Genomic DNA, 21,092 nt, shown 5'->3' on the forward strand with positions numbered 1-21,092 from the left:
GCACCAGATGACTCCACCCAAAGTACTCAGTTTCAGGAACCAACTTATTTCAGTACTTCCACGGAAGCACACAGGTAGGAAATATATTGGTTCATTAAAATCTTTAATGCAGTTAGCTATAATCCATTGGTCACAAGAAAAATGCCATGGTAGGAACATATTTATATGGTAATAAATTTTTCAATGCCCTAGAAAACTGCTGACATAAAAATAAGAATAAACTTATTCAAATGATAACATTTTGGAGGGCAAGTAAGTCTTCCTAGCCTTGTTGGTGGTTTCCTTCACTCCAGACCCCTCTTCTGTCCTTACGTGGCAACGAAGCCCTAGGTAACATCATGCTGATTACCTCTGAATTCGCTGATGTATGGGGGGCTGTCACTGTTCTTTAGTATTCACATTAAAGTCTCAGAGTAGAGTGACCAGAGCATGCCATGCTTTATGGAGCAGTCAAGGCAGCAAGGATGCCAGAGGCTTTCAAGGGAAACTTTCCACCTGTGGAGAATGGCAGGCCATTGTGTAGCTGTGACAAGGAGGAGGCCCCCGACTGGGAGCTGGAAGACAGAAAGGTAAACTGAATCGGCTCTTCAAGGGGCTCACTCCAGTGGCTGAGCACAAAGTCCTCCAGTAGCAACCCCCACCTAGCTCCCCAAAGAGAATTTCGTGGTTTAAAAAAGTAAAGATTTTTTCTGGAGAACAGATCTGCAGGCCTGGTGTGCCTCTCAACATGTACCAAAGGTTGAGGGACAGGGGGAGGGGGGCCGGGGGGCGGGGTGCGGGGAGCAGCTTAGGAGACTGCAACGAGGCAACACGCATGCTGACAGGTCTGCTTTAGGGACAGCTGTGCGTTGCTCTGTGTTTGGGGGTGGGGGTAGGGAAGTAAGCTAGTGTGTGTGTGTGTGGGGGGGGTGTTTGTTAAGACTGCCTCTCTCCTCCTTGAGGGGAAGAAAAAGAAAAGCAGAAGAGTGAAGATACACAGAGAAGCGGACTGGGGATGGGGAGCAGGGAAAGGAGCGCAGGCTCCCCTGCAGCAGCAGCAGCAGCAGCAGCAGCAGCAGCAGCAGCAGCGGGTGTGTGTGTGTGTGTGTGTGTGTGTGTGTGTGTGTTGGGGTGGTGGTGGTATGGGAGTCTTAGGAGGAGTGTGGCTGTAGAAGTTACTGGAAAAGGCCAAGTGGCAGGTTGTAGTTGCAAACCATCAAGCCCTAAATCAATCACTCGTTCCCTTCAGAATGCCTTTTTTCCATTTCGACAAAAATGCTTAAAATCACTTGTGGGCAGGGAAAGAGTGAAGAAAATATGCCAGGTTACCTTTTTAGTCTTAATGCTCCTCCCTTCTCCATAAGGTTGTCAGATGACCCCAGGATCCAAAAATGGGTGGGAAAGTAGTAGGACCTTTGCATGTGTAGCGCATTTGGAATTAAGAGGTACACATTTGATGGTTTTTATATTAACACTACAGACTAACCTTGGAATCTTAGAGAAGCCATTTCCACCTCGATGTCCCTCAGTTTCCTCCTCTGTCTTAGCAGAGTAACGCGTACTCGACCTCCGTGCGTTGCTTTGGTACGGCTGGGACTGCACACAGTTTGTGAGCGCGCTCTCCGAAGCCGGCACTTCACTCTACGAGTCGCAGGAAGGCACGTTGGTTGATCCTCCGCCCCGAGAGACTGGTGGAAGAAGACTCCAGCTCTAAAATTAGTCCAGCTAGCAGGCCAGGCGCGGGGAGCGCCCTTCAGCTCGCGCGCCTCCCCCACTAACCCCCCCTCCCTGCCCGCCCCCTTCCCCTGCGCTGCGCTCGGAGATCGCCAGTCATCCCGGACGCCGAGTCTTCTCTCCCCCTCGCCCTTTTCTCTTGCGGTTTGGGAGGAGGAGACAGAGAGAAGCGAGAGGGGGAGACGGGAGAGAGGGGCTTGGCTGTGCGTCGGCGTCGGCTGTGATGGGGAGCTGTGAGCAGCGAGGCGGCGAGCAGTAGCGACGGCGGCGGCAGCAGCTCGGAGCCGACCCGAGAGTCCGCGCTCCTCCCGGCAGGCTGCGCTGTGATCTGGGCTGCGGTTTGGATCTCGCGCCCCCGTCCCCCTCGTCCTGCTGCCGTTCATCTCCTCCCGGTTTCCCTCCTCCGCCTGCGAGCCCGCGTGGTGGCGGCGTCCCAGGCGCCAAGCGCCTCTGCTAGCGGCTGTAGTCCCAGCGAGCGGGCGGCGAGCTCCGCGGCTGCAGCGGCGGGGTGACCAGTTCGCCTGGGCAGGAACGCCGGGAGAGAAAGACCACCGGGAAAGCGCCTAGTGGATCTGTGGATCGCTCGTGGAGGCAAGGGTGCGTGGGGATTTTTAACCTGATTTTTTTGGCCGACCGTTGCACCAGCTGGAGCGCGCCATCCAGACCACAGTTCCAGCAGCCCAGTGTAAATGGGCTGTGAGGCGGGCTCTGGGAGACCAGCCCCTGCAGAGCGCGTGGGGGAAACTTTTCACCTTGTAAAGTTCCTGCCTGGGCATGGCTCTGAGCCGGCGCCGCCGCCAGGAAGGGAAGGAGGTTCGGTCCTGCGGCGGTAGCCGGGAGGTTGTCATGGAGAGTTGGCCAAGTTTGGGACTGAGGATTTGGGCAAGAGATGCAAGGGGATTGCGAATCGGTGCGCCCATCCCCATCCCCTCCCGTCCCGGCCGCTGGTGCAGGTGGATGAAAGGGTCAAGGCGGCAAGCCTGCTTGGTAGCCCATCCCCGTCTGGCGCAGTGGGGACATTCAGATGCCGATGAGGGATCCGGAGGCACAAGTTGGGTCGTCGCTTGCCGAAGCATAGGACGGAGCTGGGAATCCAGCTTCAGTGTGGCCCGGGGAGAAGGGGTGTTGGGGGGAAGGGATTACCAGTCTGTGGGTCTGCTCCATGCTTCATTCCAGCCTGCGAGGGTCATGGGCAGGGTGAGATTTACTGAATTGGCAACGGCTCTCGGACTGGAGCGACAGCCTTTTACAGAATAGTGGGAGGAGGGACTTTTTCTGCTATCTTGACGGGGAGAGGGAAACCGAGTGCGGTGGAAGAAGAGTGCTTGATTTTTGGCGGGCGTGAGTGAAGGTTACTGTCTTTGGAAGGAAAAAGAAAAAGCTGAGTGGGCCTGACCGTCCTAGGGGTGTATTGCAGCCCTCTCTGGGTTGGGAGGAGGGAACGCGAGGGCGCGACCGTTCTGCCTTCTGGGCGCCTTCCCAGGAGGTCCTGGATGGACCCCCTTGCCCGGACCATTGTGGGTGCGGGGCGGAGATGGGGGTCTGAGGGGCGCGGGCAAGGAGGCAGCCGTCGTAGTACAGACTATGTTCGCGCGGCGTGCAGTGCGCACCAGGATTTCGCCAGTGGGGGTCGCTGAACTAAAGTGCATCTGGACCCCGGCTTGCGCGAGGTGGCGAGCTCGGGTATTTTTAGCAGTACAGTGGCCTGTATTCTTCCCTCCCTTATCCCACTGACTTTTGTCGCGTGTTCTTTCCGAGATGGTTAAACATTGACCACAATTGGGCTTTGCGGAAGGCAACTTTTATTGTTCACTTTTCCCTGCTCCACTCTCGTGGGCGGGCGTGCTTTTGGGGCAAGGATATGGGGGTGGAGGGAGTTTGGCTGCGAGCTAAGGGATCCTCGAGTAGCCTGCGACGCAAGGGTGGCGCTCCAGGGATGTGTGTGTGGTGGTGATAGTGGCATCTTGCAGCTGCCGTTGGGTGTAATAATGTTGGCAAACCAGGCAGTGGAAGGGGGTCCCCGAATGAATGTGAGGAGGGAGGGAGGATGTAGAGACCTGGCGAGGTAGCCGTGCAGGGCTAGGAGAGTTTCTTTGGGAGGGAGACTCGCCTGCAGCCCGGAGCGTGGGCAGTTGGTGGCAGTGGCCGGCGGTACCTGGCAGACTCTCCGCGCCTCCGCACGGAGCTCTCTGTCTCACTGCTGCCACGCGCCGACTTAGACTCTGCTTCTGGTTTAGGCGAACCTGCTGTAGCCTTGGCGGGAGGGTGGTAGGGGAAGCTGACCCCACTAACGAGGGAAGAGTCTTTTCTGTTCTTCTCCTCTCCTCCCCCTTTCTCCCCGCCCCAGACTGTGGCGCGTTTGTTTTCCAAGTTGGATCCTACTTCCATTTACAAGTGTCAGACAAACGCGCGCAAACCTCCCCCACTCCCCCCGGCCCCAGCCAGACGAGGGAGGGGGCAGGGAGGACTATCTGGACAGCGCCTAGGGCTGTGCACCCAGCCTTGGGGACTTGTCCAGCTTGGGTTCACACTTGTATGGGTCCTTGATGCTTAAAAAATACACAAACAAAACCACGAAGCCAAAACTAGACCTGGCCACTGTATACCGCAGCTTTTCCCCCCCTCGCCTTGGACGTATTAATTTTCTGGCCCCAGTGCTCGTCTTTTCAAAGGCTAGTCAGGAGCGGTGGGAGGAAGGGGGCGGGGGAGCAGGCCAACCAGTTCATCACCGTGGATTTGTGCTCCTGGCTTTGTTGCTAGGATTAGATTCTCTGATTGTGCCCGGGCCGAGGTAAAATAGATGCAGGGAGACTGTGAACCGTCCAGAAAGCTTGCAGACGACTTTGCCTCTGATTCAGGAGGCAAGTTCAGGTGGTGGCAAAGGGGTTAGCTCACCATCTAGGAATTGAAAGCTGAGGTGCCCACTTTTCAGTATACATCAAAGAGAGCCTAGATTTCGCTTCCACCCGCAGGCACTGAACTTCTTAACGTTTATTGAACGCTTGAATGATGTTCTGGTTTGTGACGTGTAGATTTGAATCTGACAAGGAAAAGAAGGCAGGGGATAAAGAAAAAGGGAAAAGCGATTGAGAGAGTGAGATTTTGCAGAATCCTGGAAATTGCACAAAGCCAACTGCTCCTGCCTTTTTTTTTTTTTTTGGTTTCTTATTCCTAAATTGGAGCTGCTGAGCAGTGAGAGAATAAAGAACAGCCAAGAAAACCAGGGCGCCAAGAGACAAAGACAAAAAAAATGCATAATAACTTTAGCGCTTTGATGTTCTTTTTTTTCTAGTGGGGTTGGAGTGGGGGAAGGGCTTTTAACATTTTACAAGGAGAAAAGTTGCCTCTTAGAATTAAAACCAGTGCTGATGTTTAATCATGAATCCTAGTTGTTGCCTTTTTGGAACTTGGACAATGAAGGGTGTTGGGGCCAATTTCTGTGCACAGTGCGCTGGGATGAGAAAGTTCCCAGAACTGTCCAGTTATAATGTCTTCATATCTGAAGCACACAGGGAACTCCACATGAAAGGCAGCTGGCCCAGAGATCAGAAATCGGTCAGCTGCTGGGCTGGCTCCATCTCTTGTAGCTGCAGGATTTTCACAGCCAGCGTTTGTTGCCCAGTGACCAGCTATCAAGCTTCCACCCTACCCCTCCTTTGCTGTTTCCAAATTTTATTTATTCTGGTTCCTGGCACAGTCATTTTGGGGGATTTAAAAAAAAATAGGACCCAGTCTATGTCTTAACTAGCAATTACAGTTATGCTGAGCTACTCAAAATTGAAATGAGTAGCAATAAACAGAGTGTGTGCCCACTGACCTGTATGCTATATGGTTATTTTGCCAGCTCATAGCTTTTTGTAAAGCAGCAGCTCTTCAGGCTGCTCACATAAGAACATTCTGATGTGTCAGGTTATGTTATCCTTGCTTTCTTTATTCGCTGCAGAATGACCTGCTCTAATCTGGCTGATGAATTATGTCAAATAGAAAGAAGTAGGCAATTACCAGAGAAGAGGATATTTAGTCATTACCAGCTGGTCTGAGAAGTGCTTCCTATGGCTGCTGTGTTGTTAGGCTCTATTAATAGCTCATAATGCAAATGGGACCAATGTGGCTTTACCTTCACTGTTTTTTGGAGTTGGGTGTGGTATTCCATGATACTCCTATCTGTCCAGTGGCTGGTGGATTGGCTTATTACTCTGGGGCAAGAGGCAAAGGATAATTCTGGGGACGTTTGTTTTTTTTTCTATTGTGGGTCATTCCTAGGTTTTTTCCTTCTGCAGGAGCATTGAGTGGGGATCATCTGATGGGATCAGGTGGACAAGTCCATTCAGACCGATTTCTTTTGATTGCTGAGGAAGGACTATTGATGAAACCATCATCTTTGCTTATTGTGACAAACAGCAGGGAGGCATGAAAATATAGAAGAAGGGGATCTGACAGACCCTCAGAGGGAAGGACGAATCTCCTGCTCGATTTCTTCCTACAAATAAGGGGACCCTGACTTCCACAGATATTCATAGTCTTAAAAAATTGAAAGAAGAAACACAACTCCTCTGTATATTGTTTTGCTTATTGATAAAATTTTCTGAGAGAGTTTTCAGTCTCTAATTGTTGACTATGTCGTTATGACCAGCTTTCCACCCACTTGGAAGGGTCTGGTCTATGTTTTATAGCCTGTTCTCTTGAGGACAGCCACAGTGCCTACGGCCTGATAGGCACAAAGTAATACTTTTGGTTAGGTGACTTTCTCTGGGAAAACCCTGAGGGTAAATAACCTTTCTGTGTTTTGGTAAATATTATTCTACTGGCTTCTCAAACTTACTGATTTTTCTGTCAATTGAAGAGTATCTACTCCTTTAATAAGCTTCTTTTCTTTCTTTGTTTACGTTGCCTCTTTCCCCCCAAATCCTGTTCAAAGAATGATTATAAGAAAGCTTGCCTTCCCATAAATAAAAAAATAAAATTCTGATTGAATTGATTGAGAACATATTTGACAACTTGTCTGGTGGCTTCCAGCCAGTTTCTGGTCTACCAAAATAGGTTATCAGTGATGTGTGATAGTGACAAATGACCTACTCCAGTGGTTCTGATCTGCAGTGGCCCTCCCAGGTTAGTCTTAATTTTAGCCTATCCTAGGATTGAGGTATTTTTGTTTTAAGCAGAAGGAATGACAATTTGATAATGAATTTACTGGCATAATGGTCGGAGAAAAATAGAGAACAGATTTCAAAACTTAATGATCAGGCTCTTCATATAATGAGAAGTGTTTCTTCCTTCACTGTGTAGATATGTATAAATGTGAAGGCCCAGGAGGAGTTCAGGGGAGGGTTGTGTGACTCTCCTTCTTAGACATTGCTTTATGAGAGCGTCCCCTTGCTTGGACGTAAAAGTTGTACAGGGTCCTTGAGCAGACTTTGGTATTTCACACTTCTGATCTTTCACAGTTCCAAGACTGTGGATTACAGCCTCTATTTAATAAAGGAAATTTGTTTAATTAACTTACTCACAATGTCACATTTATCCCTTTGCTTTTATTCTCCAAAGTCCCACAGTTTATAAGTCATTAATTTTATTTTTCTTTCTTAAAGAAGCTTCACTTATATTTTTTCTATTTTATTTTTCTTTGTTGCTTTTATCGCTTTACAAAATTTTTTTCTTTTAGATTTACTTTTAGTAATATTTAAGACAGTGTGAAGGATATATTTGTAAATGTAAAATATATTCTTTGCTTCTGTGTACGTAATGGTTTGTTGGGAAGGTGGGGTATGCCATGTGCAAACTAGAAATCAGCACATTCACCATGTTTGTTAATTGACAAAGAAGTGTCACTGAACAGGGTCCTAGAAGAAGAGAGAGAAATATGAGCTGAAGTAAACTTTTAGGAGGAGTATAAAGTAAATAGGATCCAGTTTCATAATTCTTAGTGAAACCCTAATGTAGGCAAAGAAGTATAAAATTAATAATTCTTTCATTTCTGTGGGATAGGGTGCCTTTTTGGAAGAACATGCTCGTGGAACAGGCCACATTGGCTCTTGGAATGCCAGTATTTTGCAAAGACACCGGAATTTGTTTGGGCCCTTTTCTCCATTGTCCTTTTGTGGACCTTGCCCCCAACTTCAGAGAGGACCTTTAGGTGTTTTAAGTGTGTCTCAGGCCTGTATGCAGGTGCACCTGTGTGCCCCCACTTTCCTCCTCAACACACACTGTGGCTACCGAGTGGTTACATCACCAATTCTGGGTTTTGTACAAAACTGTTGGTAGTATCAAAAAAATATCAGTGCAAATAAGCTGCCTTTTAGGGAATCATCCAGTTTTGTTGTTTTCATAAAATTTGATGGGTTGTTTATGGCACTACCTGTTATTCTTCCACAGTTAACCCTGAGAGGCTTCTCATACTACCCAAAGCTTCTAGAAGTGGTCCTAAAGTGGGACTGCTCATCCTTGACTGTACTTTAGAATCACCCATGTGCTTTTAAAACTATTAATGCACACATTGTATCCAGACCACTTACATCAGAAACTCTGGGGGTAGGACCTGGGCATCTGTATTTTTTTAAATCCTTGCAGATGATTTTATTGTTTCAAGGAACACTGCTACAAAATTTGTGCATTAGACCTGGAATTACAGTTCACTCCTCTCGAAAGCTCCTAGGCCTCAGGGAATTTGAGTGAAAATCAAGAACACATATGGGCTCTTCAGTCTCCGGCTGTGCATGGAACTGCTGGAACGCTATGCTGAGTTGAAGTTATGCTGGACTGACCTGAAGGTGGCTAGGAAAGTTCATGGCTTCCTTCCCCCTGCATTTTTTGGTTCTCAGTTTTGCTAGTGGTTTATATTCCTTCTATTGCCTAATGTGGATCTATCCTCTGTTTCACTAGTTTAGTTCCTTTCCAGGCAGTCATCATAGCATGGTCCAGGAGCTGGTCAATGAAATTGAAAAGTTTTCAGACATCTCCAGGAGCAGAAACTCCCCCTCTTTTCATATTGGACTCTTGCTCTGGGGTCTGTTTGATAATGTAATTCTGAATTCAGGGAATCAGTTCCAAGTAATCCATCAATATTTGCTCAGTTCTCTTTTTTTTTATTTGTAGGGATTACAAGAGAGATGTTGCATAAAAAAATGAATCGTATCCTGAGGGAGCCTACAGTCTGTTTTGTGGCTAAAGATGTATACACTTAAAGAAAAAATCATAGCACTATTTAATGTTGGAGGTGGAAGGAACCTACTGTAAGTTTGGCAGGCATGCTCCTGGCATATACTAGGAAGAAACTTCATTCCTGCAGAATGAGATACTTGGTGTGGTCTGAATTCCTTGTTTTCCCCTGTTTGCGACTTAGTAATAAATCTCAGAGTTAGCTTTGGCACAGAGAATTCTGAGATGTTCAGTCCTTTTTGAATTCAGCATTCAGGTCTGTTGCTTGGTTTTCAGTATTAGAAGAAAAAACAAAACAAGTCAAGTAAATGATACACCTAGTAACACGAACTTCCAAAACGTGGGTGGAAAGGCCAGAACTGTTACCTTGGATGTTCACCATGTCTTGCTGATACTTACACCATGCAAAGCAATTATGAACAACATTTCACCTATTTTTTATTTCTGTTCTTTTTTGAATTATCAGAGATAAGCCCTGCTGTTGAATGAGGCACAAATATGAAAGGTTACCTGAAGGTTTAATTGTAACTTCAGGACTTTAACTAAATTCCAGACAATTTATATAGCCTTTTTAGTACCATGGAAGGTTAAAAAGTGATTATGCTGGAGCGGCTATCATGTTTCACATTTTGAAATCAATCCCATATTTTAATGCTACTAAATATCATGGGTCATTTTTAACACTTGTAGACATCTGAAATCATGCCAGATAATACAGATTAAATCTAGTGACAAATATACTTAATGACAGTGTTAATGTCATCCTTACTTTTTTTTTCCCTATTAGAGAAACACTCTGTCTATGCATGTATATATGTGTGTTCTTCAAAAGCAGAATGAGGCTGTATCTTAGTATTTTTGAAACCTAGAACATCTATTACAAATGGCATTGATGATTTTTTAAAAAGTCTTAAGCATGTGGTTAATAGGGCATCTGAAGCCTGCTTTAAGACCGGTTTGAAATTCTCTGTTTAGCTCTAACTGGTGGTAAGTGATGGCAGTTGGTGCTGCGGTTAGTTGAGCAGTGTGTTGTGTGGTGCAGGTGGCAGGGTCCTGTGCCAGGTTGGAATTGGTAGTTCTACTTCGTCAGACTGGCCTGGCTGTGGAGAGCCTTGCTGTAAAGAAAGGCACACATCAAAAGTGGGCCTAATGCAGATGACTTTAACATTGTTGGAGTTATGGAGAAAGTTGGATGTGATTCTTTCCCATATATCAAAAATAATTTTATAATTTCAATCAGATGAATCAGAATTCAGAAGTGTGTAGTCGTATCCCTTGAGAATTTGGTACCTATCTCATAGAACTGTAAAGGCATTTCAGAATGTCAATTTATGGAAAAATATGCCTGGAATTGAATATAATTAAGAAATGTTGAAGTCTGGTGTCTACATATTCAGACACTGTATTAAATGGCTTAATTAGTGAACCAGGATTTGGATTTATTGACAGAAGGTCTCTTTCTCATGGCATGCTTCACTCATTAAAAGCTTATAATGTCTTGGATTTTTATAGCTCTTGGGACTTGACTGTTTGCCATTTTGTGCTTCTTGACTTCAGTGATTTGTGCTTTTTTTTTTTCTTTGCAACTCATTAGGATGATGGTGCATCTCCCACTGATGGCCATTCTCATGGACTGAGCACATGATATTGCATAACACATGAAGTGTCACCAAAACATCAGGCAGGGCTTTGTATTGCTGAAGTACAAGGCTTGGGGAGGAAAGGTATTAATTGTGAAATTTTTGCTCTAGAATTTTAAAAGTAATCTGTGTGCAGACTTCTGGCCAAGATGGAGGCGTAGGTACATACACTTTGCCTCCTCGTACAGCCAAAAGAAGGACAACAAAAAATTAAAAACAAAAAATAACCAGAACTGCTAGAAAATTGAACTGTATGGGAGTCTGACAACCAAGGAGTGAAAGAAGAAGCATTCACCAAGACCTGCAGGAGAGGCGAAGACGGGCAGCCCTGGCAGAGAGAACCCATAGCAAGGCGGCAGCTGGAGGAGTGGGAGGTCCCACAATTGCGTGCGGATAAACCGGGAGAAACAACTGGGGAACGACACAGACTGTCTAACTCAGGATTCCAGCATAGGGAAATAAAGCCTCAAAACTTCTGACTGTAAAAATCTGTGGGGGCTGAGGTGGTGGGAGAAACTCCCAGCCTCACAAGAGTGTTCGTTGGAGAGACCCACAGGGTCCTAGAACATACACAAACCCACTCACCTGGGAATCAGCACCAGAAGGGCCCATTTGGATGTGGGTAGTGGGGGAAGTGACTGAAAACTGGCCAAGAGCCAAGCAAGAGACATTATTCCCTCTCTGAGCCCTCCCCCACATATAGCATCACAACCCAGTGACATGGGTTGCCCCACCCTGGCAAATACCTAAGCCTCTGTCCCTTAAAACATATGTAACAGGCACCTGACGTAAAGAAATATGGCCCAAATTAAAGAATAGATCAAAGGTCCCAAAATAGAACTAAGTGATGAAGAGATAGCCAACCTATCAGATGCAGAGTTCAAAACACTGGCAATCAGGATGCTCACAGAAATGGTTGAGTATGGTCACAAAATAGAGGAAAAAGTGAAGGTTATGAAAAGTGACATAAAGGAAAATGTACAAGGAACCAACAGTGAAGGGAAGGAAACTGGGACTCAAATCAATGGTTTGGACCAGAAGGAAGAAATGGACATTCAACCAGAACAGAATGAAGAAACAATTCAAAAAAATGAGGAGAGGCTCTGGGACAACTTTAAACATTCCAACATCTAAATCATAGGGGAGCCAGAAGAAGAAGAGGAAGAACAAGAAATCGAAAACTGATTTGAAAAAATAACAAAAGAGAACTTCACCAATATGGCAAAGGAAATAGACTTCTAGGAAGTCCAGGAAGCTCAGAGAGTCCCAAAGAGGTCGGGCCAAAGGAAGCACACACCAAGGCACATCATAATTACATAACACAAGATTAAAGATAAGGAGAGAATCTTAAAAACAGCAAGAGAAAGGGAGATAGTTACCTACAAAGGAGTTCCCATAAGACTCTCAGCTGATTTCTCAAAAGAAACCATGTGGGCAAGAAGGTGCTGGAAAGAAGTATTCAAAGTCATGAATGGCAAGGACCTCCATCTAGGATTACTCTATCTAGCAAAACTATCATTTAGAATGGAAGGGCAGATAAAGTGCTTCCTAGATAAGATCAAGTTAAAGGAGTTCATCATCACCAAGCCTTTATTATATGAAATGTTACAGGTACTTATCTAAGAACAAGAAGATCAAAAGTATGAACAGTAAAATGACAACAAACTCACATCTGTCAACAACTGAAACTAAAAGCAAAAACAAAAACTAAGCAAACAACTAGAACAGGAACAGAATCACAGAAATGGAGTTCACATGGATGGTTATTAGTGGGAGGGGGAGAGGAGAGAATGGGAGGAAGGGTACAAGGAATAAGAAGCCTAAATGGTAGGCATAAAATAGAAGGGGCGGGTTAAGAATAGTAGAGGAAATGGAGAAGCCAAGGAACTTATGTGTACTACCCATGGACATGAACTAAGAGGGGGGGGAATGCTGGTGAGAGGGGGGGTGCAGGGCAGAGAGGAATAAGGGAAGAAAAAAATAGGACAACTCTAATAGCATAATCAATAAAATATACTTAAAAAATAAAAGTAATTTGTGAGATTTCTTTTTTTATAACTTTTAGCTCTCTACTATATTTACCTAATAGCATAGTTCACATTTAATTTCACATTTTTCTGTGTCCTTTTCAGTTTTATGGTTAGTGGTTTAGTGGTATAAATCCTTCTTACTACAGATTATTGATGTGGAAAAGTTTCCAGTCATACAGGGGACTGGAAAGTTCTTTTTTAATATCTTTGCTGTGGGATATATACCTTTTTGAACTGCATTTGATAATTTTAAATGCTTGAAAGTACTGCAGAATGTTGACAATGAGTGAATGAGGGAGAAACATGTTTCATCAAATCCTTGAGGATTTGTTACTACCTGTTTTACAATTTAAATTTTAGCTGCCTCCTGTACTGGCATTAATGTGAACAGCTAGTTTCATAAGGTTTCTTAATTCCTCATCTTCGTAGGTATGTTTTCTAATTTGGAGCTGTTTAAAGTAATGTAGCATTCCATCTTTCCTGTAGACAGAGCAGACCATTCACAATCTGGGTGAACCGAGTACACATTATATTGTTAGACTTTCTGATGGCCTGTGCTGGATTCTTCAAATACATGTGCCTGGAAATGTATTTCTGCTTGGTGCTCTTATCACCTGGGACTGACGTTTGCATGGAGCATATTAAAAAAGGTGGTGTCTCCAAGGAGGACATATAGAGGGCCCAGAGACATGAAAAGATGTTCAACATCACTAGCCTTTAGAGAGATGCAAATTAAAACCACAGTGAGATACCAGTTCACACCGGTGAGAAAGGCTATCATAAACAAATCAACCAACAACAAGTGTTGGAGAGGATGTGGAGAAAAGGGAACCCTAATGCACTGTTGGTGGGAGTGCAGACTGGTGCAGCCATTGTGGAAGACAATATGGAATTTCCTCAAAAAAATAAAATGGAACTGTCTTTTGACCCAGCAGTTCTGCTGGATTTATATCTTATGAACCATGAAACACCAATCCAAAAGAACCTATGCACCCCCATGTTCACAGCAGCACAATTTACAATGGCCATGTGCTGGAAGCAACCTAAGTGCCCATCAGTACATGAGTGGGTCAAAAAACTATGGCACATTTACGTGATGGAATACTACCAGATGAAAGGAAGAAGGAGCTCCTACCCTTTGCGACAGCATGGATGGAACTGGAGAGCATTATGCTAAGTGAAGTAAGCCATGCAGTGAGGGACAAATACCATATGATCTCACCTTTAAGTGGAACCTAATCAACCAAACAAGCAAGCAAAATATAACCGGAGACATTGAAATGAAGAACAATCTGACAGTAACCAGAGGGGAGGTGGGAGGGGATAATGGGGGGAAAGGTGGGAAGGGTTTTCAGGAACAACTATAAAGGACGCATGTACAAAACCAAGGGGAGGTGGGATCAGGGGAAGGAAGTGGGGATGGCTAGGGTGCGGGGGAGTGGTGGAGGGAAAATGCAGACAACTGTACTTGAACAACGATAAAACTAAACTAAAGGTGGTATCTGACCCTTCAAAAATTGGCTTTCTCAACTAGATGATGCCCTCTTAGGCCCAAAAAATGACATAAGGCACATGTGACCCCAAGTCAGAAAGATGAGACCAGCATCTTTTATTGAGCTTAAGGGACATCATCTACTTGGAAGTTCCTGGATTAACAATGGTAGGCATATTCAGGAGGTAACTACTACAATGAGGGAACTGTGCAGTCTAGCCAATTGATTAGGAAATGTAAGACAAAAATTCACTATACTGCCAAGTCAGTTTCCTAGATTTCCTTGAATTATCCAATATTTAGAAGATCTTCTACTTCGGAAGTGTAGATTTTGTATGTGTAATTATTTGCATTAATCACTTTATTCCCAAGTTGTATTAAGCAATGAATATAGTCTGTTCAATTTATGCTCTCTATTTCTGTTAAATAGGTAGGATTAATAAGCACATTATACCTCCTCTCCAAAGAGAGAGAGGGAATTACATGTATTTTATGATATGCCGCTTTCATGTAGGTCATCAGTGCTTGTTAAAATAATCAAAGTAAATACGCCTAGATTGCCTTTATACAATAGATACGTTTTAAACGTGAGTGTAAATCACATTCTTCAAAGCAAAGCACATTTTAAATGCATTCAATTAGGGAAGAATCACTATTGAAGCAGATCTTGTAGCACATTCTTTTATAAAATGAATATTCTGTTTTTCCTTAATTTATCTGTTTTTTAACTTTAAATTTTTAGGCATCAAATTTCTTAAAATGAGGCAAGAGTATGTATGTATGGGAAATGTACTGCTTTGAGAAGCACTAGAGTAGATGCTAAAGAGGAGACGGAAAAGAGGACTGGAGTTAGGATACAAATGTCTATGTCACTAATGGAGACCTTGGGAAAGCGTTAAAGCTCAAGAGTTTGGGGGCAGTAGCTGCAGTCCAATCCTGCAGAGTTACACCTCTGACAACATCAGCTCTTTTGTGAGTATACCAAATAAGGTCACCCTGGTTCCCAGACTTTGGAACATCTAGAGAGGTGCCCCTTATCACTCAGGGTTTCTCCTGCTTTGCAGCAGCCCCTCCTACATTTTGCTCTTCTTTTTGCCATTTGGTCCCTTTGTATCTCCCCACTCTTCCCAGCTTTTGTAGTGACTATTCAGAGGCCTGTGCCATCCTAAAGTTTGCTTAAAGCTTACCTCCTATATTTCTTTTTTACATTTCTGTTCTTCAGGTCCCCACTGCACTTTGTACTACTATTGGGTTGGCCAAAAAGTTTGCTTCGGTTTTTCTATACAATGACTCTCGTAGTGTTTAATTGTCTTTAACTTCACTCTAAACAATTTTGTTAGATTGTATTGTGACAGCTGTCATGTCAGCGTGCATTTAAAAAAACTTATCAAAATGGGTGAATTTTTGTAAAGTCATTTTAATACTGAAGATGGAAGAAGGTACACTATTTTCAGTGTATCATGCTTTATTATTTCAAGAAAGGTAAAAACACAACTGAAACGCAAAAATATTTGTGCAGTGTATGGAGGAGGTTCAGTGACTGATGGAATGTGTTAAAAGTGGTTTTTGAAGTTTATTGTTACAATACCATTGCCATTTTGGCCAAATAATTCTTTACTGTGGGGCTGTCTTATGCATTGGAAGATGTTTAGCAGCACCCCTGGCCTCTACCCACTAGAAGCCAATAGTGGAGATAGCTGACATACTCAAAATATCCGTATCAATAAAATTATTGGTGAAAACAAAAATGTCTTTTATTTATTGGAAAAAACTAAACAGCCTTTTTGGCCAGTCCACTGTTATGGCACCTAGTCCTACCTGACTGGTAGTGAAGTCGCCTGTGCTGTGTCTCTTCCCCACTATACACCATTATTCCCAGGGCTCAGTGGCATAACGATCTTTGGCCCCCCACTCTTATTACTACTGGATCTTACCAGTGTTAAATTTTAAAAATGAATGACCATACTTGTTTATGTTCAACTTGAAGAGTGTGTCATTGACTTTCACACTGGAACATTTATGATCAAAAACTGAAAAATATCCCTGAGGTATTACTACTGCATTATGGTCCTGGTACTGATGGGATCAGCTCCATATTTTCTCTTTGAAGGAAAGGTCCTCCAGGCATATATACCCAGGTTCTTGATAGTTCTTTCAATCCAGGTTCTGATATCCAGATTCTGTCAAAGCTACGGATCTTTCCTATACTTTGGCTGCAAGTGTGGTGAAGACACCAAGAAGGCATGTTGGGTGCGTCCAAATGTTTGATCATCTTCCTGTAGAACCACTTTTTTGAGGAGGTCCTGGCAGGAATTACATCCTGGATGGTAAATACCCACGAAGGTTGATATTTACAAAGGTAAAATACGAGTATACTGCGAAGTAGGAGTCTTCTCAGTGCTGTCTTTTCTGTCTTAGGAAGGCTTAGAATACGTACGTAACGATGTTATTTGGAGGATCCCTAGAGCCCTTCTAACTTATATTTAAAAATTATTCATATACACCCTGTGCAGTAGCTGTCGTTATGCTAAATTATAGTCCTTACACCATTCCAGTGTATACTGAGACATGGAGTTGTGCTGGGGCACTTCTTACCATCGTGGGCAAGAGACTCTTGCTTTTTAAGGGTCAAATTTACACTGTCTGGCACATAGTAAAGCTTCTCTGTATAAATGGATGTCTGTAGTAACCTGCAATTAATAATAGAATAGATTAAAATGCAAGATGTGAAATTCCAAATGTCATGTTTTTTCAGTTATACTGCAGTAAAGCATTATTTGAAGGGCAGGCAGGTAATATCAACATGTAAACAGGTATGTGTCTTGGGAATGTTAAATTATAAAAATGTTCAATAACTGTTGAATGAACGGAAATTGGAAAAGGCTGTGTCTGTCTTTTCAGAGACTGCTATTCTGTGAGCTCAACAAACAAAATCTCATTAATACCAAATCCATGGGAGCATGAGAAATGTGTAATGCTCTTAATTTCTTAATAAGTGATTTGTGTTTATTGAAAATTGACTTGAAGGTACACTGAACATAATTCATAATATTGGATTTAGGTGAGTCTAGATACCCAAGTCTTTTCTGTACTGAGAATGTGCTCACAGTTCATTATTGGAATAGGTGGTGGGTAGAGTGATGTCTTATTTCTGGAAGGATTTACTGAAAAGAGGAGATGATGAGTTAGACTTCGGAGATCCTCTTCAACTCCTGTGCCTTTTAGTTTTGTGTGATTATTCAAGGCTTTTATTTCTCCGGGCACACTTGGTACGTGTCTACAAGCAGATGAGAGAGAGCGAGGGCACTCGGGGGCTGGTGGAGGCAAATGTGAATCCCGTTTTTTCCTTATTAACTCATGAAGCCTGCTGGGTAGCAGCAGGCATTACCAGACATTTAATTGTGTGCTAGGTAAGGCTGGCAGAATTCCAGCATCATGATGGAGCAAGAATTATACTAATCAGCTGGGATATACTACATATATTGATTAGAGTTGGATTTTGTTATGCAAAAAAATCCTTATAAGTAGTGGGAAAGTAATTGAGAGTAATTAAAAAGGCAGAGAGTTAATTCACAGTTATTTGGATGAAAGGGCATTTTGACCCTTTGCTTCCATGCAGATTTCCGGGCCAGCTGGAGCAGTCTAAATGGTGTGATGGCTGTTACCACTGAACTGGAAAGAGAGTGAATGGGCCGGCGGTGTAGATGAAGCGCTAAAGATCAAGTTCCAGCAGCTTGTTCTTGGTTGCTTTTTGCTGCTGGAAACCTTTTTTGTCTGGGTCTGGGGCTTTTCATTTCTTTCCCTTGGTCTCACTAATAGCTTTTGGTTATTATTAATATCCCTGATGAGAACTGAATTGGAACCCCCAGTATCCTAGTGAACACTGGTGAGAACATTAAACTACACTTGAATTATCTGGAATTCCAGCATGTTTTGTCATTGCTTCCCTCTTTCCTCTAACTGAGAAAGCTTTGTAGTCATTTGATGTCACAGGAACTACTTTGTCTGTGAAATGGTGACCAGGAATAGTAACTTGCACACCCTTTCTTGCCTCCGGGGCCCTTTCACTCATAGTACCTGACACAAAGTAGATGCTCAGTGAATATTTGCCAAGTGGATGAATGAATGGGCTGTTGCATAGGTGTTGGATACTGGAATGATTTAACATCTAGAGAAGTTATAGACGACGTTTGATGGAGTTCCAAGCATCGTTATGATCTGAGATCCTGAATAACGAGTAAGAAAGGGGGAATGGAGGTGGGGAGAAGAAAATGGCTAAGATTTATTAAACATATGCTGCATTAGGCTCTTTGCATATGTACTCTTGTTCTGGCATCAACTGTGTTCTAAGAGGTGAGTATTAGTGTAGTCATTTCACTGATAACAAAGATATGGGTAGGAACTGAACCAAAGTCATAGACCTTAATTGGCAGGACTGGGATTTAAACTCATAGCTCTTGCCGACAACCAGGGCTTTTCAAACACAGCCATACAAATCCCTATTTGGAAAGAGGAGGATGGTCTCCTACTCAGAGCTTGGTGGTGGAGCCTAGAGATCTGGCATGAGCATCAGTCAGATTTCTTTGATGGGTGAGTATTTTGCTCCAAAAATTTATGTGAATTTTATGTTCTGTTATATGATGTATGTGTTTAAACATGAAATATTTTAAATTACTTATCAAAGTACTTAAATTTTCCTCCCAGAATCTTTCATTAAAATTGACCCACCTAAAGGTGGCTGGCTCTAAGGGTATCCTCTGGGACATTTCTGGAATTCCCATGCAAAGAGAGTAAGAGGTGGCAATTTTGTGGGAAGAGAAGTCTGTCTTGAAATTTTATTTCCATAGCTAGTGTAGTTTTATCTAGGTGGCTTGCTTCTTTTTAGAGGCCAGGGGCTGTCAGAAATCAGGAAGGTGCTAAAACTCCCCATGATTTCATTCTTGTTTTTCCAGGAGCTTTAAGAATCTTTGATGTAACTGCTGCTGATCGAAGTCAGAGAGGCAGGCACAGAATTATAGTGCCCTGAGTTATTTGAATAATAATAATGATAATGCTGACAAGGACAAATACTACACATGTAGTTAATTACAAAGGACTGTTTCATTATCCTGCTTTTACTTTGTGGATGATAAAGTTTATGGAAGAAACAAGAAAAGGAGAATATGGATAAAGAATCCTGAAAAACAACACCCACAAACTTCCTTAGCGTCAGCAAGCCTTGAATTGATAGGAGACTTAAAAAGGAATTCTTGATAATATTAATAAGAGTTGGGCAATGTGTACTGAACTTGCATTTGTTTAGAATTGCCATTTGTGATTTTTTCATTCATTTTTGTATTTTACAGCAACTAACATGGATAAGAGGTTTACATATATTATCTCAATTGTCCCCCAGCTCTGTGAGGCGGGTGCTATTATTGTCTCTACTTCATAGATAAAGAATCTGAGGTACAGAGCTAAGTGACTTGCCCAAGGTTGAGGAAGTGTCAGGGTTAGGATTCTAACTCGGCTTTGTCTAACTTTACAACCTGTGCTCTTTACCCCTCTGCTGGGCCAACAGGTGTTTCTCTCTTAAGTGGAGTTCTGGGTTCCTGGCCTGTCTCCAGGGGTCTCATTCATAGTTATAGTGACTCTAAAGCGAACCTGTGTAGTATCCCTGCAAACACCTGCCAGTGCATGCATGGCAAATCTGGCTTCATCTTCTAAAACTTGAGTGTGCATCCAGTCAGCAGGAAGCAAATTGAGTGCCTCCAGAGAGTCCCGGTAACAATGCAAAAGCTCCCTCTTGGAACTGACTTTCCCTTTCCAGACTAGTCTGATAACAAAAGGAAATGGAAAAGTTAACCAGTGCCTAATAAATGTGGATTAAAGCCCCTGCATGAGTCATTCGCCACTTGGTAGAATTAACTTCAGAATTGTTGGGATGTTCTGAGTTCCTGTCATGTTGCTCTCGGGAGTGGGCTGCTAGATTCTGCGTGACTGTCCTGCACTTTCCAAGGCTGTTCTTGCACAAAACAGGTTGGATTAAGAAGCTGGAAATTTGCTATTTTCTGATTTGGGCTTCACAGCTGAATGTAATTAAAAAGACAGAAGATACAATGTAGGAAATTACGTTAGCTTAATTAGGGGTCTTAGTTACATAAAAAAATTTTTTTTGAATTGCAATTACCACCCTCTGACTTTGGACCCTGCTTTCTTGCTTTTTCTATTGTCAGGTCCAAGGTCATTACTTAAAGACTTCCTGTTTCATGGAAGATGACTTACTGAAATATTAATTTCATTGCCTGAAGTAGATTCATATGGTCTGGTGAATAACTTGAAGCTCTGTCAAAATCACAATGTAATAGAGTTATTTTTTATGCCTTTGGAGAGGTCGTTCAGGAATTTGAGTAATAGGCGGCTAAAACTTTACTCATTTTGCCTGTCTTTATGGCAGAAATGAGTAAAAATCTTTATGTAATGAACAAGCATAACTGGGTAAGTTGCACATTCAAGGAATTATGGAGAGGGGTTGTTTTTTTAATTTATTTTTTTTTTTGGTTTTGTTTGTTTTCATTTAATTGCACTGTGACTGGGTTTGAATTTGATGCATAAGACTCTGGGAGAGAAATGAACTTGTGACATTTGAAACTTGGAACTATTTTCCTTTTTTCTTTCTTTTTTAAATATAGGTAGAGCTTGAGTATTCAACATTTTGTTGAATGCCTTTTCAGTTTGTAACTGCTGGAACACAAAAGCTTGTCTTCAATGCTGTTTTTCCCCCCAGTTGTTCTTTTGCAGCCTTGGCTGTAAGTGTAATTCAATCCAGTGCATTAAAAAGAAGTTTCATTCCTCAATGGTAGAGGCAAAAACCCTCCATCTTCCTTAGTAGTAACTAATGATTGTAATACCTGCAAGCACAATTCCTTAAAACAAAGTGAGACAAAATAAAAACAAACCCCAAGCTGCAGTTGAAGGATTTTGCAACGTTATAGGCAACAGCCTAAGGCAGTAGCAGATACTTTGAGAATATTGGGCTCGTTTTATTGACATATTGTTTTGTCTATTGTGAGTAGACAAGAA

The 21,092-nt window shown here is 43.1% G+C and overlaps 1 protein-coding gene across 1 annotated transcript in view; it reads left to right on the forward strand.

The window, feature by feature from the left end:
- The first annotated feature begins 2,200 nt into the window (after nt 1-2,200).
- Nucleotides 2,201-21,092, forward strand: part of FAT3 (FAT atypical cadherin 3) — a 634,426-nt gene continuing 615,534 nt past the window's right edge. Inside the window, exon 1 of the mRNA XM_045191687.3 lies at nt 2,201-2,310. The gene's annotated coding sequence lies outside the window, so the exon portion shown is untranslated. The remainder of the gene's footprint in view (nt 2,311-21,092) is intronic.

This window comes from Desmodus rotundus, chromosome 5 (genome assembly GCF_022682495.2).
Source record: "Desmodus rotundus isolate HL8 chromosome 5, HLdesRot8A.1, whole genome shotgun sequence".
In the NCBI taxonomy this organism is placed as follows: Eukaryota; Metazoa; Chordata; class Mammalia; order Chiroptera; family Phyllostomidae; genus Desmodus; species Desmodus rotundus.